Genomic DNA, 27,205 nt, shown 5'->3' on the forward strand with positions numbered 1-27,205 from the left:
TTTCTCGGCCATCGTCGTTTTTTTTTCTTTTACTAAACTATGCTGATCTTGTACACACGAGATGTGTGCCAAGTCAGTTCCTGCGTGCCCGGCTAGCTCAGCCGGTAGAGAATGAGACTCTTAATCTTAGGGTCGTGGGTTGTTGGGCGCTGTTTTTTCCCGAGTCCTGCCACGCTACATCGCGCGTCGAAGTCTACATCTGTATGTTGCCAGCCATCCTCGTTTTTTTTCCTTTAGTGAACTTTGCTGATCTTGTACACACGAGATGATGTGTGCCAAGTCAGTTCCTGCGTGCCCGGCTAGCTCGGTCGGTAGAGCATGAGACTATTAACCTCAGGGTCGTGGGTTCGAGCCCCACGTTGGGCGTTGTTTTTTTCCCGAGTCCTCGCATGCTCCATCGCGCGTTAAAGTATATTTCTGTTTCTTCGTAGCCATCCTCGTTTTTTTCTTTTTGTGAACTATGCTGATCTTCCACACACGAGATGTTGTGTGCCGAGTCAGATCTTGCGTGCCTGGCTAGCTCAGTCGCTATAGCATGCGACTCTTAATCTCAGGGTCGTGGGTTGTTGGGCGCTGTTTTTTTCCCGAGTCCTGCCACGCTACATCGAGCGTCGAAGTCTACTTCTGCATCTTGCCAGCCATCCTCGTTTTTTTTCTTTTCGAGAACTATGCTTTTCTTGTACACACGAGATGTTGTGTGCCAAATCAATTACTGTGTGCCCAGCTAGCTCAGTTGGTAGAGCATGAGACCCTTATTCTCAGGGTCGTGGGTTGGAGCCCCACGCTGGGCGCTGTTTTTTACCGAGTCCTCGCTTGTTACATCGCGCGTCGAAGTATACATCTGTTTCTTCGCAGCCATCCTCATTTTTTTTTTCTTTCGGAGAACTATGCGGATCTTGTCCACACGAGATGTTGTGTGCCAAGTCAGTGCCTGCGTGCCCGGCCAGCTCTGTCGGTAGAGCGTGAGACCCTTAATGTCAGGTTCGTGGGATCGAGCCCCGCGTTGCGCGCTGTTTTTTCCCGAGTCCTCGCATATTACTTCGCGCGTCGAAGTCTACATCTGTTTCTTCCCAGCCACTCTCGTTTTTTTTCTTTTGGTGAACTATGCTGATCTTGTACTCAAGAGATGTTATGTGCCGTTCAATTCCTGTATTCCCGGCTAGCTCAGTCGGTAGAGCATCAGACTCTTAATCTCTGGGTCATGGGTTCGAGCCCCAGGCTGGGCGCTTTTTCTTTCCCGAGTCCTCCCATAGTGCATCGCGCGTCGAAGTATACATCTGTTTCTTCCCAGCCATCCTCGTTTTTTTCTTTCGTGAACAATGCTGATCTTGTACACACGAGATGTGGTGTGCCAAGTCATATCCTGCGTGCACGTCTACCTCAGTCGGTAGAGCAAGAGACTCTTAATGTTATGGTCGTGTGTTCGAGCCCCACGTTGGGCGCTGTTTTTTTTCCCGAGTCCTCGCATGTTACATCGGACGTCGAAGTATACATTTGTTTTTTCCCGGCCATCCTCGTTTTTTTTCTTTTGGAGAATTATGCTGATCTTTTAAACACGAGATGTTGTGTGCCAAATCAATTCATGTGTGCCCGGCTAGCTCAGTCGGTAGAGCAAGAGACGCTTATTTTCAGGGTCGTGGGTTCGAGCACCACGCTGGGCACTGTTTATTCCCGAGTCCTCCCATGTTACTCCGCGCGTCGAAGTATACATCTGTTTCTTCGCAGCCATCCTCGTTTTTTTCTTTTGGAGAACTATGCTGATCCTGTACACAGGAGATGTTGTGTGCCAAGTCAGTTCCGGCGGTCTGGGCTAGATCAGTCGGTAGAGCAAGAGACTCTTATTTTAGGGTCTTGGGTTCGAGCCCCATGTTGGGCGCTGTTTTTCTCCCGAGTCCTCGCGTATTACATCGCGCGTCGAAGTGTACATCTGCTTATTCCTAGCCATCCTCGTTTTTTTCTTTTGGTGAACTATGCTAATCTTTTACACAGGAGATGTTGTGTGCCAAGTCAGTGCCTGCGTGCCCGGCCAGCTCTGTCGGTAGAGCATCAGACCTTTCTTCTCAGGGTCGTGCGTTCAAGCCCCACGTTGGGCACTGTTTTTTTCCTGAGTCCTCGCATATTACATCGCGCGTCGAAGTATACATCTGTTTCTTCCCAGCCATCCTCGTTTTTTTCTCTTCGTGAACTATGCTGATCTTGTACACACGAGACGTTGTGTGCCAAGTCAGTCCATGCGTGCCCGGCTGTCTCAGTCGGTAGAGCATGAGACTCCTAATGTTAGGGTCGTGAGTTCGAGCCCAACGTTGGGCGCTGTTGTTTCCCGAGTCCTCGCATATTACATAGAGCGTCGAAGCATACATCTGTTTCTTCCCGGCCATTCTCGTTTTTTTTCTTTTGGTGAACTATGATGCTCTTGTACCCACGAGATGTTGTGTGCCATGTCAGTGCCATCGTGCCCAGCTGGCTCATTCGGTAGAGCATGAGACTCTTAATGTTAGGGTCGTGGGTTCGAGCCCCACGTTGGGCGCTGTTTTTTACCGACTCCTCTCATGTAACATCGCGCGTCGATTTCTACATCTGTTCCTTCCTAGCCATGCTCGTTTTTTTTTGTTTTGTGAACTATGCTGATGTTGTACACACGAGACGTTGGGTGCCATGTCAGTGCCTGCGCGCCCGGCTGGCTCAGTCGGTAGAGTATGAGACTCTTAACGTTACGGTCGTGGGTCCGAGCCCCACGTTGGGCGCTTTTTTTCCCGAGTCTTCACATGTTACAATGCGCGTCGAAGTATACGTTTCTTCCCAGCCATCTTCGTTTTTCTTCTTTTGGAGAACTATGTTGATGTTGTACACACGAGATGTTGTGTGCCAAGTCAGTTCCTGCGTGCCCGGCTAGCTCAGTCGGTAGAGCATAAACTCTTAATCTCAGGCTCGTGGGTTCGAACCCCACGGGGGGCGCTGTTTTTATCCCGAGTCCTCGCATATTACATCGCGCGTCGAAGCATACATCTGTTTTTTCCCGGCCAATCTCGTTTTTTTGCTTTTGGTGAAGTATGCTGCTCTTGTACCCACGAGAAGTTGTGTGCCAAGTCAGTGTTATCGTGTCCGGCTGGCTCAGTCGGTAGAGCATGAGACTCTTAATATTAGGGTCGTGGGTTCGAGCCCACGTTGGGCGCTGTTTTTTCCCGACTCCTCGCATGTAACATCGCGCGTCAAAGAATACGTTTCTTCCCAGCCATCCTCGTTTTTCTTCTTTTGGAGAACTATGTTGATGTTGTACACTCAGATGTGTGCCAAATCAGTTCCTGGTTGCCCGGCTAGCTTAGTCGGTAGAGCATGAAACTCTTAATCTCAGGGTCGTGGGTTCAAGCCCCACGTTAGGTGCTTTATTTTTTCCGAGTCCTCCCATGTTACATCGCGCGTCGATGTCTACATCTGTTTCTTCCCAGCCATCCTCGTTTTTTTTCGTGAATTATGCCGATCTTGTGCACACGAGAAGTGCGCTAAGTCAATTTCTGCATGCCCATCTATCTCCGTCGGTAGAGCTTGAGACCCTTATTCTCAGGGTCGTGGGTTCGACCCCACGTTGGGCGCTGTTTTTTTCCCGGAGTCCTCACATATTACATCGCGCGTCTAAGTATACGTCATTTTCTTCCCAGCCATCCTCGTTTTTTTTTCTTTTGGGGAAATATGCTGATCTAGTAGACACGAGAAGTTGTGTGCCAAGTCAGTTCCTGCGTGCCCGGCTAGCTCAGTCGGTAGAGCATGAGGTCCTTAATCTCAGGCTTGTGGGTTCGTGTCCCACGTTGGGCGCTCTTTTTTTCCCCGAGTCCTCACATGTTACATCGCACGTCGAAGTCTACATCTGTTTCTTCTCAGCCATCGTCGTTTTTTTTCTTTTAGTAAACTATGCTGATCTTGTACACACGAAATGTTGTGTGCCAAATCAGTTCCTGCGTGCCCCGCTAGCTCAACCGGTAGAGAATGAGACTTTTAATCTCAGGGTCGTGGGTTGTTCGGCGCTGTTTTTTCGCGAGTTCTGCCACGCTACATCGCGCGTCGAAGTAATCATCTGTTTCTTCCCAGCCATGCTCGTTTTTTTCTTTTGTGAACTATGCTGATGTTGTACACACGAGATGTTGTACGCAAAGTCAGATCCCGCGTGCCCGGCTAGCTCAGTCGGCAGAGCATCAGACCTTTATTCTGAGGCTCGTGGGTTTGAGCCCCACGGGGGGCACTGTTTTTTTCCTGAGTCTTCGCATATTACATCGCGCGTCGAAGCGCACATCTGTTTCTTCCCGGCCATTCTCGTTTTTTTTTTCTTTTGGTGAACTATGCTGATCTTGTACCCACGAGATGTTGTTTGCCAAGTTAGTGCCTGCGTGCCCGGCTGGTTCAGTCGGTAGAGTATGAGACTCTTAATGTTAGGGTCGTGGGTTCGAGCCCCACGTTGGGCGCTGTTTTTTTCGAGTGTTCCCAAGATACATCATGCGGCGAAGCCCACATATGTTTCTTTCCAGCCACCCTCGTTCCTTCTTTGGGTAAACCATGCTGATCTTGTACACACGAGAAGTGCGCTAAGTCAATTTCTGCATGCCCATCTAGCTCCGTTGGTAGTGCTTGAGACCCTAATTCTCAAGGTCGTGGGTTCGAGCCCCACGTTTGGCGCTTTTTTTCCCCTAGTCCTCGCATATTACATCGCGCGTCTAATTATACGTCATTTTCTTCTCAGCCATCCTCGTTTTTTTTTTCTTTTGGGGAACTATGCTGATCTTGTAGACACGAGAAGTTGTGTGCCAAGTCAGTTCCTGCGTGCCCGGCTAGCTCAGTCGGTAGAGCATGACGCCCTTAATTTTAGGGTTGTGGATTGGAGCCCCACGTTGGGCGCTGTTTTTTTCCCGAGTCCTCGCATGTTACATCGCACGTCGAAGTCTACATCTGTATCTTCCCAGCCATCCTCGTTTTCTTTCTTTTAGTGAATTATGCTGATCTTTTACACACGAGATGTTGTGTGCGAAGTCAGTTCCTGCGCGCCCGGCTAGCTCAGTCGGTAAACCATGAGACCCTTAATCTCAGGCTTGTGAGTTTGAGCCCCACGGTATGCGCTGTTTTTTTCCCGAGTCCTCGCATGTTACATCGCGCGTGCAAGTATACATCTGTTTCTTCGTAGCCATCCTCGTTTTTTTCTTTCGTGAACAATGCTGATCTTATACACACGAGATGTGGTGTGCCAAGTCAGATCCTGCGTGCCCGGCTACCTCAGTCGGTAGAGCATGAGACACTTAATGTTAGGGTCGTGTGTTCGAGCCCCACGTTGGGCGCTGTTTTTTTTCCCGAGTGCTCGCATGTTACATCGCGCGTCGAAGTATACATCTGTTTTTTCCCGGCCATCCTCGTTTTTTTGGAGAATTATGCTGATCTTGTACACACGAGATGTTGTGTGCCGAGTCAGATCTTGCGTGCCCGGTTGCTCAGTCGCTATAGCATGTGACTCTTAATCTCAGGGTCGTGGGATCGAGCCCCACGTTGGGCGCTGTTTTTTCCCCAGTCCTCCCATCTTACATCGCGCGTCGAAGTATACATCTGTTTCTTCCCAGCCATGCTCGTTTTTTTTCTTTTGTGAACTATGCTGATGTTGTACACACGAGATGTTGATTACCAAGTCATTGCCTGCGCGCCCGGTGGCTCAGTCGGTAGAGCATGAGACCTTTAATTTTAGGTTCGTGGGTTCGATCCCAACTTTGGGCGCTGTTTTTTCCCGAGTCCTTGCATGTTACATCGCGCGTCGAAGTATAGATATCTTTCTTCCCAGACATCCTCGTTTTTTTTTTCTTTTGGAGAACTATGCTGATGTTGTACACACGAGATGTTGTCTGCGAAGTCAGTTACTGCGTGCCCGGCTAGCTCAGTCGGTAGAGCATAAGACCGTTAATCTCAGGCTCGTGGGTTCGAGCCCCACGGGGGGCGTTGTTTTTTCCCGAGTCCTCCCATATTACATCGCGCGTCGAAGTATACATCTGTTTCTTCCCAGACTTCCTCGTTGTTTTTTTAGAGGTCTATGCTGATGTTGTACACAGGAGATGTTGTGTGCGAAGTCAGATCTTCCGTGCCCGGCTAGCTCAGTCGGTAGAGCATGCGACTCCTATTCTCAGGGTTGTGGGATCGAGCCCCACGTGTGGCGCTGTTTCTTTCCCGAGTCCTTCCATGTTACATTGCGCGTCGAAGTGTACATCTGTTTCTTCCTAGCCTTCCTCGTTTTTCTTCTTTCAGTGAACTATGCTGATCTTGTACACACGAGATGTTGTGTGACAAGCCAGATCATGTGTGCCCGGCTAGCTAAGTCGATAGAACTTGCTACTCTTAATCTCAAGGTCGTGGGGTCGAGTCCTACCTCGGGTGCTGTTTTTTCTCTAGTCCTCTAATGTCACATCACGCGTCGAAGTCTACTTTTGTTTCTTCTCAGCCAGCGTCGTTTTTTTTTCTTTTAGTAAACTATGCTGATCTTGTACTCACGAGATGTTGTGTGCCAAGTCAGTACCTGCGTGCCCAGCTAGCTCACTCGGTAGAGAATGCGACTCTTAATCTCAGGATTGTGGGTTCGAGCCCTATATTGGGCGCTGTTTTTTTTTCGAGTGTTCGCATGATACATCACGCGGCGAAGCCCACATGTAATTCTTTCCAGCACCCTCGTTCCTTCTTTGGGTAAACCATGCTGACCTTGTACACACGAGAAGTGCGCTAAGTCAATTTCTGCATGCCCGTCTAGCTCCGTCGGTAGAGCAAGAGACCCTTATTCTCAGGGCCGTGGGCTCGAGCCCCACGTTGGGCGCTGTTTTTTTCCCGAGTCCTCGCGTATTACATCGCGCGTCGAAGTATACATCTGTTTATTCCTTGCCATCCTCGTTTTTTTCTTTCGCTGAACTATGCTGATCTCACACACACGAGAAGTGCGCTAAGTCAATTTCTGCATGCCCATCTAGCTTAATCTCAGAGTTGTGGGATCAAGCCCCACGGAGGGCGCTGTTTTTTCCCGAGTCCTCTAATGTCACATCGCGCGTCGAAGCCTACTTCTGTTTCTTCTCAGCCATCGTCGTTTTTTTTCTTTTAGTAAACTATGCTGATCTTGTACACACGAGATGTGTGCCAAGTCAGTTCCTGCATGCCCGGCTAGCTGAGCCGGTAGAGAATGAGACTTTTAATCTCACGGTCGTGGGTTGTTGGGCGCTGTTTTTTTCCCGAGTCCTGCCACGCTACATCGCGCGTCAAAGTCTACATCTGTATCTTCCCATTCATCCTCGTTTTTTTTTCTTTTGGAGAACTATGCTGATCTTGTACACACGAGATGTTGTGTGCCAAATCAAATACTGTGTGCCCGGCTAGCTCTGTCGGTAGAGCATGAGACCCTTAATCTCAGGGTCGTGGGTTCGAGCCCCACGTAGGGCGCTGTCTTTTTCCCGAGTCCTCGCATGTTACATTGCGCGTTGAAGTATACATCTGTTTCTTCGTAGCCATCCTCGTTTTTTTCTTTTCATCAATTATGCTGATCTTCTACACAACGAGATGTTGTGTGCCAAGTCAGATCTTGCGTGCCCGGCTAGCTCAGTCGCTAGAGCATCAGACTCTTAATCTCAGGGTCGTGGGTTCAAGCCCCACGTGGGGCGCTATTTTTTATCGAGTCCTCGCATGTTACATCACGCGTTGAAGTATACATTTGTTTCTTCGTAGCCATCCTCGTTTTTTTCTTTTCGTGAACTATGCTGATCTTCCACACACGAGATGTTGTGTACCGAGTCAGATCATGCGTGCCCGGCTAGCTCAGTCGGTAGAGCGTGCGACTCTTAATCTTAAAGTTGTGGGGTCGAGTCCCTCGTCGGGCGCTGTTTTTTTCCCGAGTCCTCTATTGTCACATCACGCGTCGAAGCTTACTTCTGTTTCTTCTCAGCCATCGTCGTTTTTTTTTCTTTTAGTAAACTATGCTGATCTTGTACACACGAGATGTTGTGTGCCAAGTCAGTTCCTGCGTGCATGGCTGGCTCAGCCGGTAGAGAATGAGACTCTTAATCTCAGTGTCGTGGGTTGTTTGGCGCTGTTTTTTTCCCGAGTCCTGCCACGCTACATCGCGCGTCGAAGTCTACATCTGTATCTTCCCAGCCATCCTTGTTTTTTTTTCTTTTGGAGAACTATGCTGATCTTGTACACACGAGATGTTGTGTGCCAAATCACTTACTGTGTGCCCGGCTAGTTCAGTTGGTAGAGCATGAGACCCTTATTCTCAGGGTCGTGGGTTCGAGCCCCACGCTGGGCGCTGTTTTTTCCCGAGTCCTCCCATTTTACATCGCGCGTCGAAGTATACTGGCTGAGCGCCATTGTGAAACCGGTATTTAAAAGTGGCGACAGGATGCTTTTTACCAACTACAGGCCAGTGTCTCTGACGTGTGTTTGTTGTAAGGTTTTTGAACACGTCATTGCCAAACAGATGGCTATTTTCTTGGAGACAAATGGGCTGATATGTAGGCAACAGCACGGGTTTAGGCAAGGGCTTTCCACGTTATCCCAACTGATTGAAACTCTCCACGATTTTGCCGCTGCCGTAGATAACAGAGAACAAGTCGACGTGATATGCATAGACTTTGCAAAAGCCCTCGATAAGGTCTCCCACCATAAATTGCTCTTCAAGCTCAAACGAACAGGCGTAAATGAAAATATCCTGAAGTGGATTGAAGCATACTTAACGAACCGCAAGCAGTTGGTACGAATTGATGGGTTTGAGTCTGAATCACTTGATGTTTATTCCGGTGTGCCCCAAGGCTCCGTGTTGGGCCCATTGCTGTTCTTGGTGTATATAAATGATGTTGTTGACATTGTTAACCCTCCTGTAAAAATTAAATTGTTTGCTGATGATTGTTTAATCTATGCCCCAGTGACGTGTGCGAGTGACCGAATTGTAATTAATGATTGTCTTGATGATTTTCAAACATGGTGCGACAAATGGGAGATGAAAATAAATTATTCTAAGACAACATATACGCATATAACTACCAAGAAACACGTTTTACCATTTACGTACAGCATTGGACCTAATTATTTACCGCAGGTGTGTGCATTTAAATATTTGGGAGTGCATATTACGAATGATTTGAAATGGCGTGCACATGTCGAGAATGTATGCTGTGCCTCTTACAGAAAACTGCGTTTCTTGCGTGCTAAATTACCGAATGCTACGAAAGACGTCAAGCTGCTTGCATATAAAACATTTGTGCGCCCTGTTTTAGAATATGCTTGTGCTGCCTGGAGCCCCCACCAAAAGGATTTAATAGATAAACTGGAACGAATTCAGAGACTTTCCGCGCGATTTATATGTTCGAAGTATAAAAGGACTGATTCGGTTACCGAGATGTTAAAATTAAGTGGTTTGGAATCTCTAGAAATTAGACGACAAAAGCAGCGCCTAAAAGTATTTTTTCAGATATTGCATGGTCAAATAAAAATAGATAGAACAATTTACGTACACCCCCCGCATAAGCTCAGCAGCCGGATCAATCATGACGCGGCAGTTCGCCCCTTCGGTGCTCGCACGGACGTCTTTCGCAAATCTTTTTTCCCTGATGTTATAGAAGCGTGGAATAAATTGCCGCGACATATTGTTTAAAATTCTGACGTTAAAAAATTTGAATGTGCTCTTGATGTTTACTTTGCCGAGCAATGAATATGCTATTGTGTTATTGTTCAAAGTGCTGAAAATATCAATGTCTGTATTTACTTTCCATATCCTATGCTTCCCTCCTTGTAATGACCCTCAAGTGAGGGTTGACAGTATAAATAAATAAATAAATAAATAAAAACATCTGTTTCTTCCAATCCACCATCGTTCCTTCATTGGGTAAACCATGCTGATCTTGTACACAAGAGATGTGCGGTAAGTCAGTTTCTGCATGCTCGTCTAGCAACGTCGGTAGAGCATGCGACTCTTAATCTCAGGGTCGTGGGATCGAGCTCCACGTTGGGCGCTCTTTTTTCCCGAGTCCTTCCATCTTACATCGCGCGTCGAAGTATACATCTGTTTCTTCCCAGCCATGCTCTTTTTTTTCTTTTGTCAACTATGCTGATGTTGTACACACGAGATGTTGTACGCAAAGTCAGATCCTGCGTCCCCGGCTAGCTCAGCCGGTAGAGCATGGGACTCTTAATGTTAAGTTCATGTGTTCGAGCCCCACGTTGGGCGCTGTTTTTTTTCCCGAGTCCTCGCATGTTACATTGCGCGTCGAAGTATACATCTGTTTCTTCCCGGCCATCCTCGTTTTTTTTCTTTTGGGGAATTATGCTGATCTTGTACACACGAGATGTTATGTGCCAAATCAATTACTGTGTGCCCGGCTAGCTCAGTTGGTAGAGCTTGAGACGCTTATTCTCAGGGTCGTGGGTTCGATCCCCACGCTGGGCGCTGTTTATTCCCGAGTTCTCACATGTTACATCGCGCGTCGAAGTATACATCTGTTCCTTCGCAGCCATCCTCAATTTTTTTTCTTTTGGAGAACTATGCTGATCTAGTACTCACGAGATGTTGTGTGCCAAGTCAGTTCCTGCGTGCCCGGCTAGCTCAGTCTCTAGAGCATGAGACTCTTAATCTCAGGGTCGTGGTTCCGAGCCCTACGTCGGGCGCTGTTTTTTTCCCGAGTCCTCCCATCTTACATCGCGTGTCGATGTCTACATCTGTTCCTTCCCAGCCATCCTAGTTTTTTTTAGTGAACTATGCTGATCTTATACACATGAGATGTGGTGCGCCAAGTGAGTTTCGACGTGCCCGGTTAGCTCAGTCGGTAGAGTATAAGACTCTAAACTTTAGGTTCGTGGGTTCGAGCCCTACGTTGGGCGCTGTTTTTTTCCCGAGTTCTTGCATATTACATAGCGCGTCGAAGCATACATCTGTTTCTTCCCGGCCATTCTCGTTTTTTTTCTTTTGGTTGACTATGCTGCTATTGTACCCACGAGATGTGTGCCATTTCAGAGCCATCGTGCCCGGCTGGCTCAGTCGGTAGAGCATGAGACTTTTAATCTCTGGGTCATGGGTTCGAGCCCCAGGCTGGGCGCTGTTTCTTTCCCGAGTCCTCCCATAGTGCATCGCGCGTCGAAGTATACATCTGTTTTTTTCCCAGCCATCCTAGTTTTCTTTCTTATCGTGAACTATGCTGATCTTGTACGCACGAGACGTTGTGTGCCAAGTCAGGTCTTGCGTGCCCGGCTAGCTCAGTCGGTAGAGCAAGAGACTCTTAATGTTATGGTTGTGTGTTCGAGCCCCACGTTGGGCGCTGTTCTTTTTTCCCGAGTCCTCGCATGTTACATCGGACGTCGAAGTATACATATGTTTTTTCCCGGCCGTCCTCGTTTTTTTTCCTTTGGAGAATTATGCTGATCTTGTAAACACGAGATGTTGTGTGCCAAATCAATTCATGTGTGCCCGGCTAGCTCAGTCGGTAGAGCAAGAGACGCTTATTCTGAGGGTCGTGGGTTCGAGCCCCACGCTGGGCGCTGTTTATTGCCGAGTCCTCCCATGTTACTTCGCGCGTCGAGGTATACATCTGTTTCTTCGCAGCCATCCTCGCTTTTTTTTTTGAGAACTATGCTGATCTTGTACACACGAGATCTTGTGTGCCAAGTCAGTTCCTGCGGCCTGGGCTAGATCAGTCGGTAGAGCAAGAGACTCCTATTTTAGGGTCTTAGGTTCGAGCCCCATGTTGGGCGCTGTTTTTTTCCCGAGTCCTCGCGTATTACATCGCGCGTCGAAGTGTACATCTGCTTATTCCTAGCCATCCTCGTTTTTTTTCTTTTGGTGAAGTATGCTAATCTTGTACACACGAGATGTTGTGTGCCAAGTCAGTGCCTGCGTGCCCGGCCAGCTCTGTCGGTAGAGCATGAGACCCTTAATCTCAGGGTCGTGGGTTTGAGCCCCACATGGGGCGCTGTTTTTTTCCCGAGTCGTCGCGTGTTACATCGCGCGTTGAAGTATATTTCTGTTTCTTCGTAGCCATCCTCGTTTTTTTCTTTTTGTGAACTATGCTGATCTTCCACACACGAGATGTTGTGTGCCGAGTCAGATCTTGCGTGCCTGGCTAGCTCAGTCGCTATAGCATGCGACTCTTAATCTCAGGGTCGTGGGTTGTTGGGCGCTGTTTTTTTCCCCGAGTCCTGCCACGCTACATCGAGCGTCGAAGTCTACTTCTGCATCTTGCCAGCCATCCTCGTTTTTTTTTCTTTTCGAGAACTATGCTTTTCTTGTACACACGAGATGTTGTGTGCCAAATCAATTACTGTGTGCCCAGCTAGCTCAGTTGGTAGAGCATGAGACCCTTATTCTCAGGGTCGTGGGTTGGAGCCCCACGCTGGGCGCTGTTTTTTACCGAGTCCTCGCTTGTTACATCGCGCGTCGAAGTATACATCTGTTTCTTCGCAGCCATCCTCATTTTTTTTCTTTCGGAGAACTATGCGGATCTTGTCCACACGAGATGTTGTGTGCCAAGTCAGTGCCTGCGTGCCCGGCCAGCTCTGTCGGTAGAGCGTGAGACCCTTAATCTCAGGTTCGTGGGATCGAGCCCCGCGTTGCGCGCTGTTTTTTCCCGAGTCCTCGCATATTACTTCGCGCGTCGAAGTCTACATCTGTTTCTTCCCAGCCACTCTCGTTTTTTTTCTTTTGGTGAACTATGCTGATCTTGTACTCAAGAGATGTTATGTGCCGTTCAATTCCTGTATACCCGGCTAGCTCAGTCGGTAGAGCATCGGACTCTTAATCTCTGGGTCATGGGTTCGAGCCCCAGGCTGGGCGCTTTTTCTTTCCCGAGTCCTCCCATAGTGCATCGCGCGTCGAAGTATACATCTGTTTCTTCCCAGCCATCCTCGTTTTTTTTTTCTATTCGTGAACTATGCCGATCTTGTACGCAGGAGATGTTGTGTGCCAAGTCAGATCTTGCGTGCCCGGCTAGCTCAGTCGGTAGAGCTTGCGACTCTTATTCTCAGGGTTGTGGGATCGAGCCCCACGTTGGGCACTGTTTCCTTCCCGAGTCCTCCCATGTTACACCGCGCGTCGAAGTGTACATCTGTTTCTTCCCAGCCATCTTCGTTTTTTTTCTTTTAGTGAACTATGCTGATCTTGTATACACGAGATGTTGTATGCCAAGTCATATCATGCGTGCCCGGCTAGCTCAGTCAGTAGAGCGTGCGACTCTTAATCTCAAGGTTGTGTGGTCGAGTCCCACGTCGGGCGCTGTTTTTTCCCGAGTCCTCTAATGTCACATCGCGCGCCGAAGCCTACTTCTGTTTCTTCTCAGCCATCGTCGTTTTTTTTTCCTTTTAGTAAACTATGCTGATCTTGTACACACGAGTTGTGTGCCAAGTCAGTTCCTGCGCGCCCGGCTAGCTCAGCCGGTAGAGAATGAGACTCTTAATCTCAGGGTCGTGGGTTGTTGGGCGCTGTTTTTTCCCGAGTCCTGCCACGCTACATCGCGCGTCGAAGTCTACATTTGTATCTTCCCAGCCATCCTCATTTTTTTTTCCTTTGGTGAACTTTGCTGATCTTGTTTACACGAGATGTTGTGTGCCAAGTCAGTTCCTGCGTGCCCGGCTAGCTCAGTCGGTAGAGCATGAGACTCTTATACTCAGGGTCGTGGGTTCGAGCCCCACGTTGGGCGCTGTTTCTTCCCGAGTTCTCCCATGTTACATCGCGCGGCGAAGCCTACATATGTTTCTTCCCATCCACCCTCGTTCCTTCTTTGGTTAAACCATGCTCATTTTGTACACAAGAGATGTGCGGTAAGTCAATTTCTGCACGCCCGTCACGCTCAGTCGGTAGAGCATGCGACTCTAAATCTCAGGGTCGTGGGATCGAGCCCCACGTTGGGCGCTGTTTTTTTCCCGAGTCCTTCCATCTTACATCGCGCGTCGAAGTAATCATCTGTTTCTTCCCAGCCATGCTCTTCTTTTTTTCTTTTGTGAACTACGCTGATGTTGTACACAGAAGATGTTTTACGCAAAGTCAGTTCCTGCGTGCCCGGCTTGCTTAGTCGGTAAAGCATGAGACCCTTAATCTCAGGCTCGTGGGTTCGAGCCCCACGGAGCTCGCTGTTTTTTTCCCGAGTCCTTGCATGTTCCATCGCGCGTTGAAGTATACACCTGTTTCTTCGTAGCCATCCTCGTTTTTTTCTTTCGTGAACAATGCTGATCTTGTACACACGAGATGTGGTGTGCCAAGTCATATCCTGCGTGCACGTCTACCTCAGTCGGTAGAGCAAGAGACTCTTAATGTTATGGTCGTGTGTTCGAGCCCCACGTTGGGCGCTGTTTTTTTTCCCGAGTCCTCGCATGTTACATCGGACGTCGAAGTATACATTTGTTTTTTCCCGGCCATCCTCGTTTTTTTTCTTTTGGAGAATTATGCTGATCTTTTAAACACGAGATGTTGTGTGCCAAATCAATTCATGTGTGCCCGGCTAGCTCAGTCGGTAGAGCAAGAGACGCTTATTTTCAGGGTCGTGGGTTCGAGCCCCACGCTGGGCACTGTTTATTCCCGAGTCCTCCCATGTTACTCCGCGCGTCGAAGTATACACCTGTTTCTTCGCAGCCATCCTCGTTTTTTTCTTTTGGAGAACTATGCTAATCCTGTACACACGAGATGTTGTGTGCCAAGTCAGTTCCGGCGGTCTGGGCTAGATCAGTCGGTAGAGCAAGAGACTCTTATTTTAGAGTCTTGGGTTCGAGCCCCATGTTGGGCGCGGTTTTTTTCCCGAGTCCTCGCGTATTACATCGCGCGTCGAAGTGTACATCTGCTTATTCCTAGCCATCTCGTTTTTTTCTTTTGGTGAACTATGCTAATCTTGTACACAGGAGATGTTGTGTGCCAAGTCATATTCTGCGTGCCCGGCTAGCTCAGTCGGTAGAGCATCAGACCTTTCTTCTCAGGGTCGTGCGTTCAAGCCCCACGTTGGGCACTGTTTTTTTCCTGAGTCCTCGCATATTACATCGCGCGTCGAAGTATACATCTGTTTCTTCCCAGCCATCCTCGTTTTTTTCTTTTCGTGAACTATGCTGATTTTGTGCACACGAGACGTTGTGTGCCAAGTCAGTGCATGCGTGCCCGGCTGTCTCAGTCGGTAGAGCATGAGACTCTTAATGTTAGGGGTCGTGAGTTCGAGCCCAACGTTGGGCGCTGTTGTTTCCCGAGTCCTCGCATATTACATAGAGCGTCGAAGCATACATCTGTTTCTTCCCGGCCATTCTCGTTTTTTTTCTTTTGGTGAACTATGATGCTCTTGTACCCACGAGATGTTGTGTGCCATGTCAATGCCATCGTGCCCGGCTGGCTCATTCGGTAGAGCGTGCGACTCTTAATCTCAGGGTTGTGGGATCGAGCCCCAAGTTGGGCACTCTTTCTTTCCCGAGTCCTCCCATGTTACATCGTGCGTCGAAGTGTACATCTGTTTCTTCCCAGCCATCCTCGTTTTTTTTCTTTTAGTGAACTATGCTGATCTTGTACGCACGAGATGTTGTATGCCAAGTCTTATCATGCGTGCCCGGCTAGCTCAGTCAGTAGAGCGTGCGACTCTTAATCTCAAGGCTGTGGGGTCGAGTCCCACGTCGGGCGCTGTTTTTTCCAGAGTCCTCTAATGTCACATCGCGCGTCGAAGCCTACTTCTGTTTCTTCTCAGCCATCGTCGTTTTTTTTATTTTAGTAAACTATGCTGATCTTGTACACACGAGATGTGCGCCAAGTCAGTTCCTTCGTGCCCGGCTAGCTCAGCCGGTAGAGAATGAGACTCTTAATCTCAGGGTCGTGGGTTGTTGGGCGCTGTTTTTTCCCGAGTCCTGCCACGCTACATCGGGCGTCGAAGTCTACATCTGTATCTTCCCAGCCATCCTCGTTTTTTTTCCTTTAGAGAACTTTGCTTATCTTGTACACACGAGATGTTGTGTGCCAAGTCAGTTCCTGCGTGCCCGGCTAGCTCAGTCGGTAGAGCATGAGACTCCTAATCTCAGGGTCGTGGGTTCGAGCCCCACTTTGGGCGCTGTTTCTTCCCGAGTCCTCCCATGTTACGTCGCGCGGTGAAGCCTACTTATTTTTCTTCCCATCCACCCTCGTTCCTTCTTTGGTTAAACCATGCTGATTTTGTACACAAGAGATGAGCGGTAAGTCAACTTCTGCATGCCCGTCTATCTCAGTCGGTAGAGCATGCGACTCTAAATCTCAGGGTCGTGGGATCGAGCCCCACGTTGGGCGCTGTTTTTTCTCGAGTCCTTCCATCTTACATCGCGCGTCGAAGTAATCATCTGTTTCTTCCCAGCCATGCTCTTCTTTTTTCTTTTGTGAACTATGCTGATGTTGTACACACGAGATGTTGTACGAAAAGTCAGATCCTGCGTGCCCGGGTAGCTCAGTCGGTAGAGCATCAGACCTTTAATCTCAGGGTCGTGCGTTCAAGCCCCACGTTGGGCGTTGTTTTTTTCCTGAGTCCTCGCATATTACATCGCACGTCGAAGTATACATCTGTTTCTTCCCAGCCATCCTCGTTTTTTTTTCTTTTGGAGAACTATGTTGATGTTGTACACGCGAGATGTTGTGTGCCAAGTCAGTTCCTGCGTGCCCGTCTAGCTCAGTCGGTAGAGCACGAGACTCTTAATCTCAGGGACGTGGGTCCGAGCCCCACGACGGGCGCTGTTTTTTTTCCCGAGTCCTCCCATCTTACATCGCGTGTCGATGTCTACATCTGTTCCTGCCCAGCCATTCCAGTTTTTTTTTCTTTTAGTGAACTATGCTGATCTTGTACACACTAGATGTGGTGCGCCAAGTGAGTTTCCACGTGCCCGGTTAGCTCAGTCGGTAGAGTATGAGACTCTAAACTTTAGGGTCGTGGGTTCGATCCCCACGTTGAGCGCTGTTTTTCCCGAGTCTTCGCATGTTACAATGCGCGTCGAAGTATACGATTCTTCCCAGCCATCTTCGTTTTTCTTCTTATGGAGAACTATGTTGATGTTGTACACGCGAGATGTTGTGTGCCAAGTAAGTTCCTGCGTGCCCGTCTAGCTCAGTCGGTAGAGCATGAGACTCTTAATCTCAGGGTCGTGGGTTCGAGTCCTACGTTGGGCGCTGTTTTTTTCCCGAGTCCTCGCATATTACATCGCGCGTCGAAGTATACGTCTGGTTCTTCCCAGCCATCCTCGTTTATTTTCCTTTTGGTGAACTATGCTGATATTGTACACACGAGATGTTGTGTGCCAAGTCAGTGCCTGCGTGCCCGGCTAGCTCAGTCGGTAGAGCATCAGACGTTTAATCTCAGGGTCGTGCGTTCAAGCCCCACGTTGGGCGCTGTTTTTTTCCTGAGTCCTCGCATATTACATCGCGCGTCGAAGTATACATCTGTTTCTTCCCAGCCATCCTCGTTTTTTTTCTTTTGGTGAACTATGCTGATTTTGTACACACGAGATGTTGTGTGCCAAGTCAGCGCCTGCGCGCCCGGCTGGCTGAGTCGGTAGAGCATGCCACTCTTAATCTCAGGGTCGTGGGTTCGAGCCCCACGTTGGGCGCTGTTTTTTCCCGAGACCTCGCATGTTACATCGTGCGTCGAAGTATGCATCTGTTTCTTCCCAGACATCCTCGTTTTTTTTTGGAGAACTATGCTGATGTTGTACACACGAGATGTGGTGCGCCAAGTGAGTTTCTACGTGCCCGGTTAGCTCAGTCGGTAGAGTATGAGACTCTAAACTTTAGGGTCCCGGGTTCGAGTCCCACGTTGGACGGTGTTTTTTCCCGAATCTTCGCATGTTACAATGCGCGTCGAAGTATACATTTCTTCCCAGCCATCATCATTTTTCTTCTTTTGGAGAACTATGTTGATGTTGTACACACGAGATATTGTGTGCCAAGTCAGTTCCTGCGTGCGCGGCTAGCTCAGTCGGTAGAGCATGAGCCTCTTAATCTCAGGGTCGTGGGTCCGAGCCCTACGTCGGGCGCTGTTTTTTTCCCGAGTCCTCCCATCTTACATCGCGTGTCGATGTCTAACTCTGTTCCTTCCCAGCAATCCTAGTTTTTTTTAGTGAACTATGCTGATCTTGTACACATGAGATGTGGTGCGCCAAGTGAGTTTCTACGTGCCCGGTTAGCTCAGTCGGTAGAGTATAAGACTCTAAACTTTAGGTTCGTGGGTTCGAGCCCTACGTTGGGCGCTGTTTTTTTCCCGAGTCCTCGCATATCACATCGCGCGTCGAAGTATACATCTGTTTCTTCCTAGCCATCCTCGTTTTTTTCTTTTGGTGAACTATGCTGATCTTGTACACACGAGACGTTGTGTGCCAAGTCAGTGCATGCGTGCCCGGCTGGCTCAGTCGGTAGAGCATGAGACTCTTAATGTTAGGGTCGTGAGTTCGAGCCTACGTTGGGCGCTGTTGTTTCCCGAGTCCTCGCATATTACATCGCGCGTCGAAGTATACATTTGTTTTTTCTCAGACTTCCTCGTTGCTTTTTTTTGGAGGACTATGCTGATGTTGTACACGCGAGATGTTGTGTGCGAAGTCAGTTCCTGCGTGCCCAGTTGCTCAGTCGGTAGAGCATGAGACACTTTATCTCAGGCTCGTGGGTTCGAGCCTCACGGGGGGCGCTGTTTTTTTCCCGAGTCCTCGCATATTACATCGCGCGTCGAAGCATACATCTGTTTCTTCCCGGCCATTCTCGTTTTTTTTCTTTTGGTGAACTATGCTGCTCTTGTACCCAAGAGATGATGTGTGCCATGTCAGTGCCATTGTGCCCGGCTGGCTCAGTCGGTAGAGCACGAGACTATTAATGTTGGAATCGTGGGTTCGAGCCCCACGTTGGGCGCTGTTTTTTACCGACTTCTGGCATGTAACATCGTGCGTCAAAGTATACGTTTCTTCCCAGCCATCCTCGTTTTTCTTCTTTTGGAGAACTATGTTGATGTTGTACACACGACATGTTGTATGCCAAATCAGTTCCTGCGTGCCCGGCTAGCTCAATAAGAAGAGCAGGAGACTCTTAATCTCAGGGTCGTGGGTTCGAGCACCACGTTGGGCGCTGTTTTTTTCCCGAGTCCTCTTATGTTACATCGCGTGTCGATATCTACATCTGTTCCTACACAGCCATCCTAGTTTTTTTTTCTTTTAATGAACTATGCTGATCTTAAACACACGAGATGTGGTGTGCCAAGTGAGTTTCTACGTGCCCGGTTAGCTCAGTCGGTGGAGTATGAGACTCTAAATTTTAGGGTCGTGGCTTCGAGCCCCACGTTGGGCGCTGTTTCTTTCCCGAGTCCTCGTATAGTACATCGCGCGACGAAGTATGCATCTGTTTCTTCCCAGCCATCCTCATTTTTTTCGTGAACTATGCTGATTTTGTGCACACGAGATGTTGTGTGCCAAGTCAGATCTTCCGTGCCCGGCTAGCTCAGTCGGTAGAGCATGCGACTCCTAATCTCAGGGTTGTGGGATCGAGCCCCTCATGTGGTGCTGTTTCTTTCCCGAATCCTTCCATGTTACATCGCGCGTCGAAGTGTACATCTGTTTCTTCCTAGCCTTTCCCGTTTTTTTTCTTTTAGAGAACTATGCTGATCTTGTACACACGAGATGTTGTGTGACAAGTCAGATCATGTGTGCCCGGTGAGCTCAGTCGGTAGAGCGTGCGGCTCTTTATCTCAAGGTCGTGGGGTCGAGTCCGACCTCGGGCGCTGTTTTTTTCCTAGTCCTCTAATGTCACAACGCGCGTCGAAGTCTACTTCTGTTTCTTCTCAGAAAGTGTCATTTTTTTTCTTTTAGTAAACTATGCTGATCTTGTACTCACGAGATGTGGTGTGCCAAGTCAGTTCCTGCGTGCCCGGCTAGCTCAGTCGGTAGAGCATGCGACTCTTAATTTCAGGATCGTGGGTTCCAGCCCTACGTTAGGCGCTGTTTTTTTCGAGTGTTCCCATGATACATCACGCGGCGAAGCCCACATATGTTTCTTTCCAGCCACCCTCGTTCCTTCTTTCGGTAAACAATGCTGACCTTGTACACACGAAAAGTGCGCTAAGTCAATTTCTGCATGCCCATCTAGCTCCGTCGGTAGAGCATGAGACCCTATTTCTCAGGGTCGTGGGTTCGAGCCCCACGTTGGGCGCTGTTTTTTTCCCGAGTCCTCGCATGTTAAATCGCGCGTTGAAGTATACATCTGTTTCTTCGTAGCCATCCTCGTTTTTTTCTTTCGTGAACAATGCTGATCTTGTACACACGACATGTGGTGTGCCAAGTCATATCCTGCGTGCACGGCTAGCCCAGTCGGTAGAGCACGAGACTCTTAATGTTAGGGTCGTGTGTTCGAGCCCCACATTGGGCGCTGTTTTTTTCCCGAGTCCTCGCATGTTACATCGCACGTCGAAGTATACAACTGTTTTTTCCCGGCCATCCTCGTTTTTTTTCTTTTGGAGAATTATGCTGATCTTGTACACACGAGATGTTGTGTGCCAAATCAATTCATGTGTGCCCGGCTAGCTCAGTCGGTAGAGCAAGAGACGCTTATCAGGGTCGTGGGTTCGAGCCCCACGTGGGGCGCTATTTTTTCCCGAGTCCTCGCATGTTACATCGCGCATCGAAGTATACATCTGTTTCTTCGAAGCCATCCTCGTTTTTTTTCTTTTGGAGAACTACGCTGACCTTGTACACACGAGATGTTGTGTGCCAAGTCAGTTCCTGCGGTCTGGGCTAGATCAGTCGGTAGAGCAAGAGACTCTTATTATAGGGTCGTGGGTTCGAGCCCCATGTTGGGCGCTGTTTTTTCCCGAGTCCTCGCGTATTATCGCGCGTCGAAGTATACATCTGCTTATTCCTAGCCATCCTCGTTTTTTTTATTTTGGTGAACTATGCTGATCTTGTACACACGAGATGTTTTGTGCCAAGTCAGTGCCTGCGCGCCCGGCCAGCTCTGTCGGTAGAGCATGAGTCGCTATAGCATGCGACTCTTAATCTCAGGGTCGTGGGATCGAACACCACGTTGGGCGCTGTTTTTTTCCCGAGTCCTCCCATTTTACATCGCGCGTCGAAGTATACATCTGTTTCTTCCCAGCCATCCTCGTTTTTTTTCTTTTGGTGAACAAAGCTGATCATGTACACACGAGATGTTGTACGCAAAGTCAGATCCTACGAGCACGGCTAGCTCAGCCGATAGAGCATCAGACCCTTAATCTCATGGTCGTGGGTTGGAGACCAACGTTGGGCGCTGTTTTTTCCCGAGTCCTCCCATGTCACATCGCGCTTCGAAGTATACATCTGTTTCTTTCCAGCCATCCTGGTTTTTTTCTCGTTTTTTTTGGAGAACTATGCTGATGTTTTACGCACGAGATGTTGTGTGCGAAGTCAGTTCCTTCGTCTGCGGCTAGCTCAGTCAGTAGAGCATGAGACCCTTAACCTCAGGGTCGTGGGTTCGAGCCCAACGTGGGGTGCTGTTTTTTTCCCGAGTCCTCGCATGTTACATCGCGCGTCGAAGTATACATCTGCTTCTTCGTAGCCATCCTCGTTTTTTTTTTCCTTTTGGAGAACTATGCTGATCTTGTACACCCGAGATGTTGTGTGCCAATTCAGTTCCTGCGTGCCCGGCTAGCTCAGCCGGTAGAGCATGAGACTCTTAATCTCAGGGTCGTGGGTTCAAGCCCCACGTTGGGCGCTGTTTTTTTCCCGAGTCCTCCCAAGTTACTTCGCGCGTCTATGTCTACATCTGTTGCTTTCAAGTCATGCTCGTTTTTTTCTTTTGGTGAACTATACTGATCTTGTACACACGAGAAGTTGAGTGCCAATTGAGCTCCTGCGTGCCCGGCTAGCTCAATCCTTAAAGCATGAGACTCCTAATGTTAGGGTGGTGGGTTCGAGCCCAACGTTGGGCACTGCTTTTTTCCCGAGTCCTCCCATGTTACATCGCGCGTCGAAGTATACATCTGTTTCTTCGCAGCCATCCGTGTTTTTTTTTCTTTTAGAGAACTATGCTGAGCTTGTAAACACGAGATGTTGTGTGCCAAGTCAGTTCCTGCGTGCCCGAATAGCTCAGTCGGTAGAGCAAGAGTTTCTTAATTTAAAGGTCGTTGATTGAAGCTGCATGTTGGACGCTGTTTCTATCCCGAGTCCTCCCTTGTTACATCGGGCGGCGAGGTATACATCGTTTCTTCCAGCCATCCTCGTTTTTTTTTATTTTGGTGAACTATGCTGAGCTTGTACACACGAGATGTTGTGTGCCAAGTCAGTTCCTGCGTGCCCAGCTAGCTCACTCGGTAGAGGATGATACTCTTTATAGCAGGGTTGTGGGTTCGAGCCCCATGTTGGACGCTGTTTCTTTTCCGAGTCCTCCCATGTGTCAGCGCGCGTCGAGGTATACATCTGTTTCTTCCCAGCCATCCTCGTTTTTTTTTATTTTGGTGAACTATGCTGAGCTTGTACTCACGAGATGTAGTATGCCAAGTCAATTCCTGCATGCCCGGCTAGCTGAGTCGGTAAAGCATGAGACTCTTCATGTCAAGGTCGTGGGTTTGAGACCAACGTTGGACGCTGTTTTTTCCCGAGCCCTCCCATGTCACATCGCGCGTCGAAGTATACATCTGTTTCTTCCCAGCCATCCTGGTTTTTTGCTCGTTTTTTTTTTTTTGGAGAACTATGCTGATGTTGTACACACGAGATGTTGTGTGCGAAGTCAGTTCCTTCGTCTGCGGCTAGCTCAGTCAGTAGAGCATGAGACCCTAAACCTCAGGGTCGTGGGTTCGAGCCCAACGTGGGGCGCTGTTTTTTTCCCGAGTCCTCGCATGTTACATCGCGCGTCGAAGTATACATCTGTTTCTTCCCAGCCATCCTCGTTTTTTTTTCTTTTAGTAAACTATGCTGATCTCGTACGCACGAGACGTTGTGTGCCAAGTGAGTTCCTGCGTGCCCGGCTAGCTCAGTCGGTAGAGCATGAGTCTCTTAATGTAAGGGTCGTGAGTTCGAGCCCCACGTTGGGCGCTGTTTTTCTCCGAATCCCCGCATGTTACATCGCGCGTCGAAGTGTACATCTGTTTCTTCCCAGCCATCCTCGTTTTTTCTTCTTTTGGAGAACTATGCTGATCTTGTACACCCGAGATATTGTGTGCCAAGTCAATTACTGTCTGCCCGACTAGCTCAGTCAGTAGAGCATGAGATCCTTATTCTCAGGGTCGTGGATTCGAGCCCCAGGTTGGGCGCTGTTTTTTTCCCAAGTCATTCAATGTTACACCGCGCATCGAAGTATTCATCGGTTTCTTCGCAGCCATCCTCGTTTTTTTTCTTTTGGTGAACAAAGCTGATCTTGTACACACGAGATGTTGTACGCAGTCAGATCCTGCGTGCCCAGCTAGCTCAGCCAGTAGAGCATTAGACCCTTAATCTCATGGTCGTGGGATCGAGCCCCACGTTGGGCGCTGTTTTTTTCCCGAGTCCTCGCATGTTACATCGCGCGTCGAAGTATACATCTGTTTCTTCCCAGCCATCCTCGTTTTTTTTTCTTTTAGAGAACTATGCTGATCTTGTACACACGAGATGTTGTGTGCCAAGTCAGTTCCTGCGTGCCCGGCTAGCTCAGTCGGAAGAGCATGAGACTCTTTATCTCAGGGTCGGGAATTTGAGCCCCACCTTTGGCGCTGTTTTTTCCCGAGTCCTCCCATGTTACTTAATAAAAGTTTATCCAATCAATAAAAGTTTATCCAATCCAATCCAATCATATCCCATGTTACATCGCGCGTCGAAGTATACATCTGTTTCTTCCTAGCTAACCTCGTTTTTTTTTCTTTTGGTGAACTAAGCTGATCATGTACACACGAGATGTTGTACGCAAACTCAGATCCTACGAGCACGGCTAGCTCAGCCGGTAGAGCATCAGACCCTTAATCTCATGGTCGTGGGTTTGAGACCAACGTTGGGCGCTGTTTTTTCCCGAGTCCTCCCATGTCACATCACGCGTCGAAGTATACATCTGTTTCTTCCCAGCCATCCTGGTTTTTTTCTCGTTTTTTTTGGAGAACTATGCTGATGTTGTACACACGAGATGTTGTGTGCGAAGTCAGTTCCTTCGTCTGCGGCTAGCTCAGTCAGTAGAGCATGAGACCCTAAACCTCAGGGTCGTGGGTTCGAGCCCAACGTGGGGCGCTGTTTTTTTCCCGAGTCCTCGCATGTTACATCGCACGTCGAAGTATACATCTGTTTCTTCGCAGCCATCCTTGTTTTTTTTGGAGAATTATGCTAATCCTGTACACACGAGATGTTGTGTGCCAAGTCAGTTCCTGCGTGCACGGCTAGCTCAGTCGGTAGAGCATGAGACTCTCTATATCAGGGTTGTGGGTTCGAGCCCCACGTGGGGCGCTGTTTTTTTTTCCGAGTCCTCGCATATTACATCGGGCATCGAAGTGTACATCTGTTTCTTCTCAGCCACCCTCGTTTTTTTTGGTGATTTATGCGGGTCTTGTAAACACGAGTGTTTGTGTGCCAAGTCAGATCCTGCTGGGCTAGCTCAGTCGGTAGAGCGTGCAACTCTTAATCTCATGGTCGTGGGGTCGAGTCCCATGTCGGGGGCTGTTTTTCCCGACTCCTCTAATGTCACATCGCGCGTCAGTTCCTGCGTGCCCGGCTAGCTCAGCCGGTAGAGCATGAGACTCTTAATCTCAGGGTCATGGGTTCAAGCCCCACGTTGGGCGCTGTTTTTTTCCCGAGTCCTCCCAAGTTACTTCGCGCGTCTATGTCTACATCTGTTGCTTTCAAGTCATGCTCGTTTTTTTTTCTTTTGGTGAACTATGCTGATCTTGTACACACGAGATGTTGAGTGCCAGTTGAGCTCCAGCGTGCCCGGCTAGCTCAATCCTTAGAGCATGAGACTCCTAATGTTAGGGTGGTGGGTTCGAGCCCAACGTTGGGCGCTGTTTTTTTCCCGAGTCCTCCCATGTTACATCGCGCGTCGAAATATACATCTGTTTCTTCGTAGCCATCCTTGTTTTTTTTTCTTTTAGAGAACTATGCTGAGCTTGTAAACACGAGATGTTGTGTGCCAAGTCAGTTCCTGCGTGCCCGAATGGCTCAGTCAGTAGAGCAAGAGATTCTTAATTTAAAGGTCGTTGAATGGAGCTCCATGTTGGACGCTGTTTCTTTCCCGAGTCCTCCCATGTTACAGCGCGCGTCGAGGTATACATCTGTTTCTTCCCAACCATCCTCGTTTTTTTTATTTTGGTGAACTATGCTGAGCTTGTAATCACGAGACGTAGTATGCCAAGTCAATTCCTGCATGCCCGGCTAGCTGAGTCGGTAAAGCATGAGACTCTTCATGTCAAGGTCGTGGGTTCGAGCCCCACCTTGGGCGCTGTTTTTTTTCCCGAGTCCTCCCATGTTACATTGCAGGTCGAAGTATTCATCTGTTTCTTCCAAGCCATCCTCGTTTTTTTTCTTTTGGTGAACTAAGCTGACCTTGTACACACGAGATGTTGTGTGCCAGGTCAGTTCCTGCGTGCCCGGCTAGCTCAGTCGGTAGAGCAAAAGACTTTTATTTTAAAGGTCGTGGGTTCGAGCCCCATGTTGGACGCTGTTTCTTTCCCGAGTTCTCCCATGTTACAGCGCTCGTCGAGGTATACATCTGTTTCTTCCCAGCCATCCTCATTTTTTTTTATTTTGGTGAACTATGCAGATCTTGTACTCACGAGATGTAGTATGCCAAGTCAATTCCTGCATGCCCGGCTAGCTGAGTCGGTAAAGCATGAGACTCTTCATCTCAGGGTCGTGGGTTCGAGACCCACCTTGGGCACTGTTTTTTTCCCGAGTCCTCCCATGTTACATTGCGCGTCGAAGTATTCATCTGTTTCTTCCCAGCCATCCTCGTTTTTTTTTCTTTTGGTTAACTAAGCTGATGTTGTACACACGAGATGTTGTGTGCCGATTCAGATCCTGCGTGCCCGGCTAGCTCAGCCGGTAGAGCATCAGACCCTTAATCTCATGGTCGTGGGTTTCAGACCAACATTGTGCGCTGTGTTTTCTGGAGTCCTCCCATGTCACATCACGCGTCGAAGTCTACTTCTGTTTCTTCCAAGCAATTACCGTTTTTTTTCTTTTAGTAAACTATGCTGATCTTGTACACACGAGATGTGTGCCAATGCAGTTCCTGCGTGCCCGGCAAGCTCAATCGGTAGAGCCTGATACCCTGAATCTTACGGTGGTGGGTTCGAGCCCCACGTTGGGCGCTGTTTTTTTTCCCGAGTCCTCGTATGCGCGTGTCGAAGTAAACATCTGTTTCTTCCCAGCCATCTTCATTTTTTTTCTTTTGGAGAACTATGCTGATCTTGTACACACGAGATTTTGTGTGCCAAGTGAATTATTGTGTGCCCGGCTAGCTCACTCGGTAGAGCATGGGACCCTTATTCACAGGGTCGTGGGTTTGAGCCCCACGTTGGGCGCTGTTTTCTTCCCAAGTCATTCAATGTTACACCGCGCATCGAAGTATTCATCGGTTTCTTCGCAGCCATCCTCGTTTTTTTTTCTTTTGGAGAACTATGCTGATCTTGTACACAAGAGATGTTGTGTGCCAGGTCAGTTCCTGCGTGCCCGGCTAGCTCAGTCGGAAGAGCATGAGACTCTTTATCTCAGGGTCGGGAATGTGAGCCCCACCTTGGGCGCTGTTTTTTTCTCGAGTCCTCCCATGTTACATGATGATGGATGGTAGCGCAGACAACGAACACGGACAAGAGAAGGCACATAGACACAACACAGACACAACACGTGTTGTGTCTATGTGCCTTCTCTTGTCCGTGTTCGTTGTCTGCGCTACCATCCATCATCATGCAACCATACCAACAAGCCCAAATCGCCACCCTCATTGACTCCCATGTTACATCGCGCGTTCAAGTATACATCTGTCTCTTCCCAGCCAACCTCGTTTTTTTTTCTTTTGGTGAACTAAGCTGATCATGTACACACGAGATGTTGTACGCAAAGTCAGATCCTACGAGCCCGGCTAGCTCAGCCGGTAGAGCAAAAGACCCTTAATCTCATGGTCGTGGGATCGAGCCCCACGTTGGGCGCTGTTTTTTTCCCTCGTCCTCGCATGTTACATCGCGCGTCGAAGTATACATCTGTTTCTTCCCAGCCATCCTCGTTTTTTTTCTTTTGGAGAACTATGCTGATCTTGTACACACGAGATGTTGTGTGCCAAGTCAGTTCC

The 27,205-nt window shown here is 48.7% G+C and overlaps 46 non-coding genes across 46 annotated transcripts; all 46 read left to right on the forward strand.

The window, feature by feature from the left end:
• The first annotated feature begins 293 nt into the window (after window positions 1-293).
• On the forward strand, window positions 294-366 carry TRNAN-AUU (transfer RNA asparagine (anticodon AUU)). Its single transcript has one exon. It is a non-coding gene; the product is annotated as a tRNA-Asn (tRNA).
• Window positions 367-718: 352 nt separating this feature from the next.
• Window positions 719-791, forward strand: TRNAK-CUU (transfer RNA lysine (anticodon CUU)). The gene has a single exon. It is a non-coding gene; the product is annotated as a tRNA-Lys (tRNA).
• Window positions 792-1,153: 362 nt separating this feature from the next.
• TRNAK-CUU (transfer RNA lysine (anticodon CUU)) lies at window positions 1,154-1,226 on the forward strand. Its single transcript has one exon. It is a non-coding gene; the product is annotated as a tRNA-Lys (tRNA).
• Window positions 1,227-1,588: 362 nt separating this feature from the next.
• Window positions 1,589-1,661, forward strand: TRNAK-CUU (transfer RNA lysine (anticodon CUU)). The gene has a single exon. It is a non-coding gene; the product is annotated as a tRNA-Lys (tRNA).
• Window positions 1,662-2,454: 793 nt separating this feature from the next.
• Window positions 2,455-2,527, forward strand: TRNAK-CUU (transfer RNA lysine (anticodon CUU)). The gene has a single exon. It is a non-coding gene; the product is annotated as a tRNA-Lys (tRNA).
• Window positions 2,528-3,100: 573 nt separating this feature from the next.
• On the forward strand, window positions 3,101-3,172 carry TRNAK-CUU (transfer RNA lysine (anticodon CUU)). Its single transcript has one exon. It is a non-coding gene; the product is annotated as a tRNA-Lys (tRNA).
• A 136-nt stretch (window positions 3,173-3,308) lies between these two features.
• TRNAK-CUU (transfer RNA lysine (anticodon CUU)) lies at window positions 3,309-3,381 on the forward strand. Its single transcript has one exon. It is a non-coding gene; the product is annotated as a tRNA-Lys (tRNA).
• Window positions 3,382-3,737: 356 nt separating this feature from the next.
• Window positions 3,738-3,810, forward strand: TRNAK-CUU (transfer RNA lysine (anticodon CUU)). Its single transcript has one exon. It is a non-coding gene; the product is annotated as a tRNA-Lys (tRNA).
• Window positions 3,811-4,161: 351 nt separating this feature from the next.
• Window positions 4,162-4,234, forward strand: TRNAK-UUU (transfer RNA lysine (anticodon UUU)). Its single transcript has one exon. It is a non-coding gene; the product is annotated as a tRNA-Lys (tRNA).
• A 147-nt stretch (window positions 4,235-4,381) lies between these two features.
• TRNAK-CUU (transfer RNA lysine (anticodon CUU)) lies at window positions 4,382-4,454 on the forward strand. The gene has a single exon. It is a non-coding gene; the product is annotated as a tRNA-Lys (tRNA).
• Window positions 4,455-5,891: 1,437 nt separating this feature from the next.
• Window positions 5,892-5,964, forward strand: TRNAN-GUU (transfer RNA asparagine (anticodon GUU)). Its single transcript has one exon. It is a non-coding gene; the product is annotated as a tRNA-Asn (tRNA).
• Window positions 5,965-6,105: 141 nt separating this feature from the next.
• TRNAR-CCU (transfer RNA arginine (anticodon CCU)) lies at window positions 6,106-6,178 on the forward strand. Its single transcript has one exon. It is a non-coding gene; the product is annotated as a tRNA-Arg (tRNA).
• Window positions 6,179-7,367: 1,189 nt separating this feature from the next.
• TRNAK-CUU (transfer RNA lysine (anticodon CUU)) lies at window positions 7,368-7,440 on the forward strand. The gene has a single exon. It is a non-coding gene; the product is annotated as a tRNA-Lys (tRNA).
• Window positions 7,441-7,585: 145 nt separating this feature from the next.
• Window positions 7,586-7,658, forward strand: TRNAK-CUU (transfer RNA lysine (anticodon CUU)). The gene has a single exon. It is a non-coding gene; the product is annotated as a tRNA-Lys (tRNA).
• Window positions 7,659-7,801: 143 nt separating this feature from the next.
• Window positions 7,802-7,874, forward strand: TRNAK-CUU (transfer RNA lysine (anticodon CUU)). Its single transcript has one exon. It is a non-coding gene; the product is annotated as a tRNA-Lys (tRNA).
• A 355-nt stretch (window positions 7,875-8,229) lies between these two features.
• TRNAK-CUU (transfer RNA lysine (anticodon CUU)) lies at window positions 8,230-8,302 on the forward strand. Its single transcript has one exon. It is a non-coding gene; the product is annotated as a tRNA-Lys (tRNA).
• Window positions 8,303-10,365: 2,063 nt separating this feature from the next.
• Window positions 10,366-10,438, forward strand: TRNAK-CUU (transfer RNA lysine (anticodon CUU)). Its single transcript has one exon. It is a non-coding gene; the product is annotated as a tRNA-Lys (tRNA).
• Window positions 10,439-11,011: 573 nt separating this feature from the next.
• TRNAK-UUU (transfer RNA lysine (anticodon UUU)) lies at window positions 11,012-11,084 on the forward strand. Its single transcript has one exon. It is a non-coding gene; the product is annotated as a tRNA-Lys (tRNA).
• Window positions 11,085-11,450: 366 nt separating this feature from the next.
• Window positions 11,451-11,523, forward strand: TRNAK-CUU (transfer RNA lysine (anticodon CUU)). Its single transcript has one exon. It is a non-coding gene; the product is annotated as a tRNA-Lys (tRNA).
• A 785-nt stretch (window positions 11,524-12,308) lies between these two features.
• On the forward strand, window positions 12,309-12,381 carry TRNAK-CUU (transfer RNA lysine (anticodon CUU)). Its single transcript has one exon. It is a non-coding gene; the product is annotated as a tRNA-Lys (tRNA).
• A 360-nt stretch (window positions 12,382-12,741) lies between these two features.
• TRNAK-CUU (transfer RNA lysine (anticodon CUU)) lies at window positions 12,742-12,814 on the forward strand. Its single transcript has one exon. It is a non-coding gene; the product is annotated as a tRNA-Lys (tRNA).
• Window positions 12,815-12,961: 147 nt separating this feature from the next.
• Window positions 12,962-13,034, forward strand: TRNAK-CUU (transfer RNA lysine (anticodon CUU)). Its single transcript has one exon. It is a non-coding gene; the product is annotated as a tRNA-Lys (tRNA).
• A 145-nt stretch (window positions 13,035-13,179) lies between these two features.
• On the forward strand, window positions 13,180-13,252 carry TRNAK-CUU (transfer RNA lysine (anticodon CUU)). Its single transcript has one exon. It is a non-coding gene; the product is annotated as a tRNA-Lys (tRNA).
• Window positions 13,253-13,603: 351 nt separating this feature from the next.
• TRNAK-CUU (transfer RNA lysine (anticodon CUU)) lies at window positions 13,604-13,676 on the forward strand. The gene has a single exon. It is a non-coding gene; the product is annotated as a tRNA-Lys (tRNA).
• A 792-nt stretch (window positions 13,677-14,468) lies between these two features.
• On the forward strand, window positions 14,469-14,541 carry TRNAK-CUU (transfer RNA lysine (anticodon CUU)). Its single transcript has one exon. It is a non-coding gene; the product is annotated as a tRNA-Lys (tRNA).
• Window positions 14,542-14,899: 358 nt separating this feature from the next.
• TRNAK-UUU (transfer RNA lysine (anticodon UUU)) lies at window positions 14,900-14,972 on the forward strand. Its single transcript has one exon. It is a non-coding gene; the product is annotated as a tRNA-Lys (tRNA).
• Window positions 14,973-15,334: 362 nt separating this feature from the next.
• TRNAK-CUU (transfer RNA lysine (anticodon CUU)) lies at window positions 15,335-15,407 on the forward strand. The gene has a single exon. It is a non-coding gene; the product is annotated as a tRNA-Lys (tRNA).
• Window positions 15,408-15,552: 145 nt separating this feature from the next.
• On the forward strand, window positions 15,553-15,625 carry TRNAK-CUU (transfer RNA lysine (anticodon CUU)). The gene has a single exon. It is a non-coding gene; the product is annotated as a tRNA-Lys (tRNA).
• A 348-nt stretch (window positions 15,626-15,973) lies between these two features.
• TRNAR-CCU (transfer RNA arginine (anticodon CCU)) lies at window positions 15,974-16,046 on the forward strand. Its single transcript has one exon. It is a non-coding gene; the product is annotated as a tRNA-Arg (tRNA).
• A 355-nt stretch (window positions 16,047-16,401) lies between these two features.
• Window positions 16,402-16,474, forward strand: TRNAK-UUU (transfer RNA lysine (anticodon UUU)). The gene has a single exon. It is a non-coding gene; the product is annotated as a tRNA-Lys (tRNA).
• A 146-nt stretch (window positions 16,475-16,620) lies between these two features.
• Window positions 16,621-16,693, forward strand: TRNAK-CUU (transfer RNA lysine (anticodon CUU)). Its single transcript has one exon. It is a non-coding gene; the product is annotated as a tRNA-Lys (tRNA).
• A 359-nt stretch (window positions 16,694-17,052) lies between these two features.
• TRNAK-CUU (transfer RNA lysine (anticodon CUU)) lies at window positions 17,053-17,125 on the forward strand. Its single transcript has one exon. It is a non-coding gene; the product is annotated as a tRNA-Lys (tRNA).
• A 146-nt stretch (window positions 17,126-17,271) lies between these two features.
• Window positions 17,272-17,344, forward strand: TRNAK-UUU (transfer RNA lysine (anticodon UUU)). Its single transcript has one exon. It is a non-coding gene; the product is annotated as a tRNA-Lys (tRNA).
• Window positions 17,345-17,489: 145 nt separating this feature from the next.
• TRNAK-CUU (transfer RNA lysine (anticodon CUU)) lies at window positions 17,490-17,562 on the forward strand. The gene has a single exon. It is a non-coding gene; the product is annotated as a tRNA-Lys (tRNA).
• Window positions 17,563-17,915: 353 nt separating this feature from the next.
• On the forward strand, window positions 17,916-17,988 carry TRNAK-CUU (transfer RNA lysine (anticodon CUU)). Its single transcript has one exon. It is a non-coding gene; the product is annotated as a tRNA-Lys (tRNA).
• Window positions 17,989-18,777: 789 nt separating this feature from the next.
• TRNAN-AUU (transfer RNA asparagine (anticodon AUU)) lies at window positions 18,778-18,850 on the forward strand. The gene has a single exon. It is a non-coding gene; the product is annotated as a tRNA-Asn (tRNA).
• A 2,756-nt stretch (window positions 18,851-21,606) lies between these two features.
• TRNAK-CUU (transfer RNA lysine (anticodon CUU)) lies at window positions 21,607-21,679 on the forward strand. The gene has a single exon. It is a non-coding gene; the product is annotated as a tRNA-Lys (tRNA).
• Window positions 21,680-22,925: 1,246 nt separating this feature from the next.
• TRNAK-CUU (transfer RNA lysine (anticodon CUU)) lies at window positions 22,926-22,998 on the forward strand. Its single transcript has one exon. It is a non-coding gene; the product is annotated as a tRNA-Lys (tRNA).
• A 361-nt stretch (window positions 22,999-23,359) lies between these two features.
• On the forward strand, window positions 23,360-23,432 carry TRNAK-CUU (transfer RNA lysine (anticodon CUU)). Its single transcript has one exon. It is a non-coding gene; the product is annotated as a tRNA-Lys (tRNA).
• An 864-nt stretch (window positions 23,433-24,296) lies between these two features.
• Window positions 24,297-24,369, forward strand: TRNAE-CUC (transfer RNA glutamic acid (anticodon CUC)). The gene has a single exon. It is a non-coding gene; the product is annotated as a tRNA-Glu (tRNA).
• A 259-nt stretch (window positions 24,370-24,628) lies between these two features.
• TRNAK-CUU (transfer RNA lysine (anticodon CUU)) lies at window positions 24,629-24,701 on the forward strand. Its single transcript has one exon. It is a non-coding gene; the product is annotated as a tRNA-Lys (tRNA).
• A 583-nt stretch (window positions 24,702-25,284) lies between these two features.
• On the forward strand, window positions 25,285-25,357 carry TRNAK-CUU (transfer RNA lysine (anticodon CUU)). Its single transcript has one exon. It is a non-coding gene; the product is annotated as a tRNA-Lys (tRNA).
• Window positions 25,358-25,503: 146 nt separating this feature from the next.
• TRNAK-UUU (transfer RNA lysine (anticodon UUU)) lies at window positions 25,504-25,576 on the forward strand. The gene has a single exon. It is a non-coding gene; the product is annotated as a tRNA-Lys (tRNA).
• A 146-nt stretch (window positions 25,577-25,722) lies between these two features.
• On the forward strand, window positions 25,723-25,795 carry TRNAK-CUU (transfer RNA lysine (anticodon CUU)). The gene has a single exon. It is a non-coding gene; the product is annotated as a tRNA-Lys (tRNA).
• A 573-nt stretch (window positions 25,796-26,368) lies between these two features.
• Window positions 26,369-26,441, forward strand: TRNAK-CUU (transfer RNA lysine (anticodon CUU)). Its single transcript has one exon. It is a non-coding gene; the product is annotated as a tRNA-Lys (tRNA).
• A 551-nt stretch (window positions 26,442-26,992) lies between these two features.
• On the forward strand, window positions 26,993-27,065 carry TRNAK-CUU (transfer RNA lysine (anticodon CUU)). Its single transcript has one exon. It is a non-coding gene; the product is annotated as a tRNA-Lys (tRNA).
• Window positions 27,066-27,205: the final 140 nt, after the last annotated feature.

Source organism: Rhipicephalus microplus, chromosome 3 (genome assembly GCF_043290135.1).
Source record: "Rhipicephalus microplus isolate Deutch F79 chromosome 3, USDA_Rmic, whole genome shotgun sequence".
In the NCBI taxonomy this organism is placed as follows: Eukaryota; Metazoa; Arthropoda; class Arachnida; order Ixodida; family Ixodidae; genus Rhipicephalus; species Rhipicephalus microplus.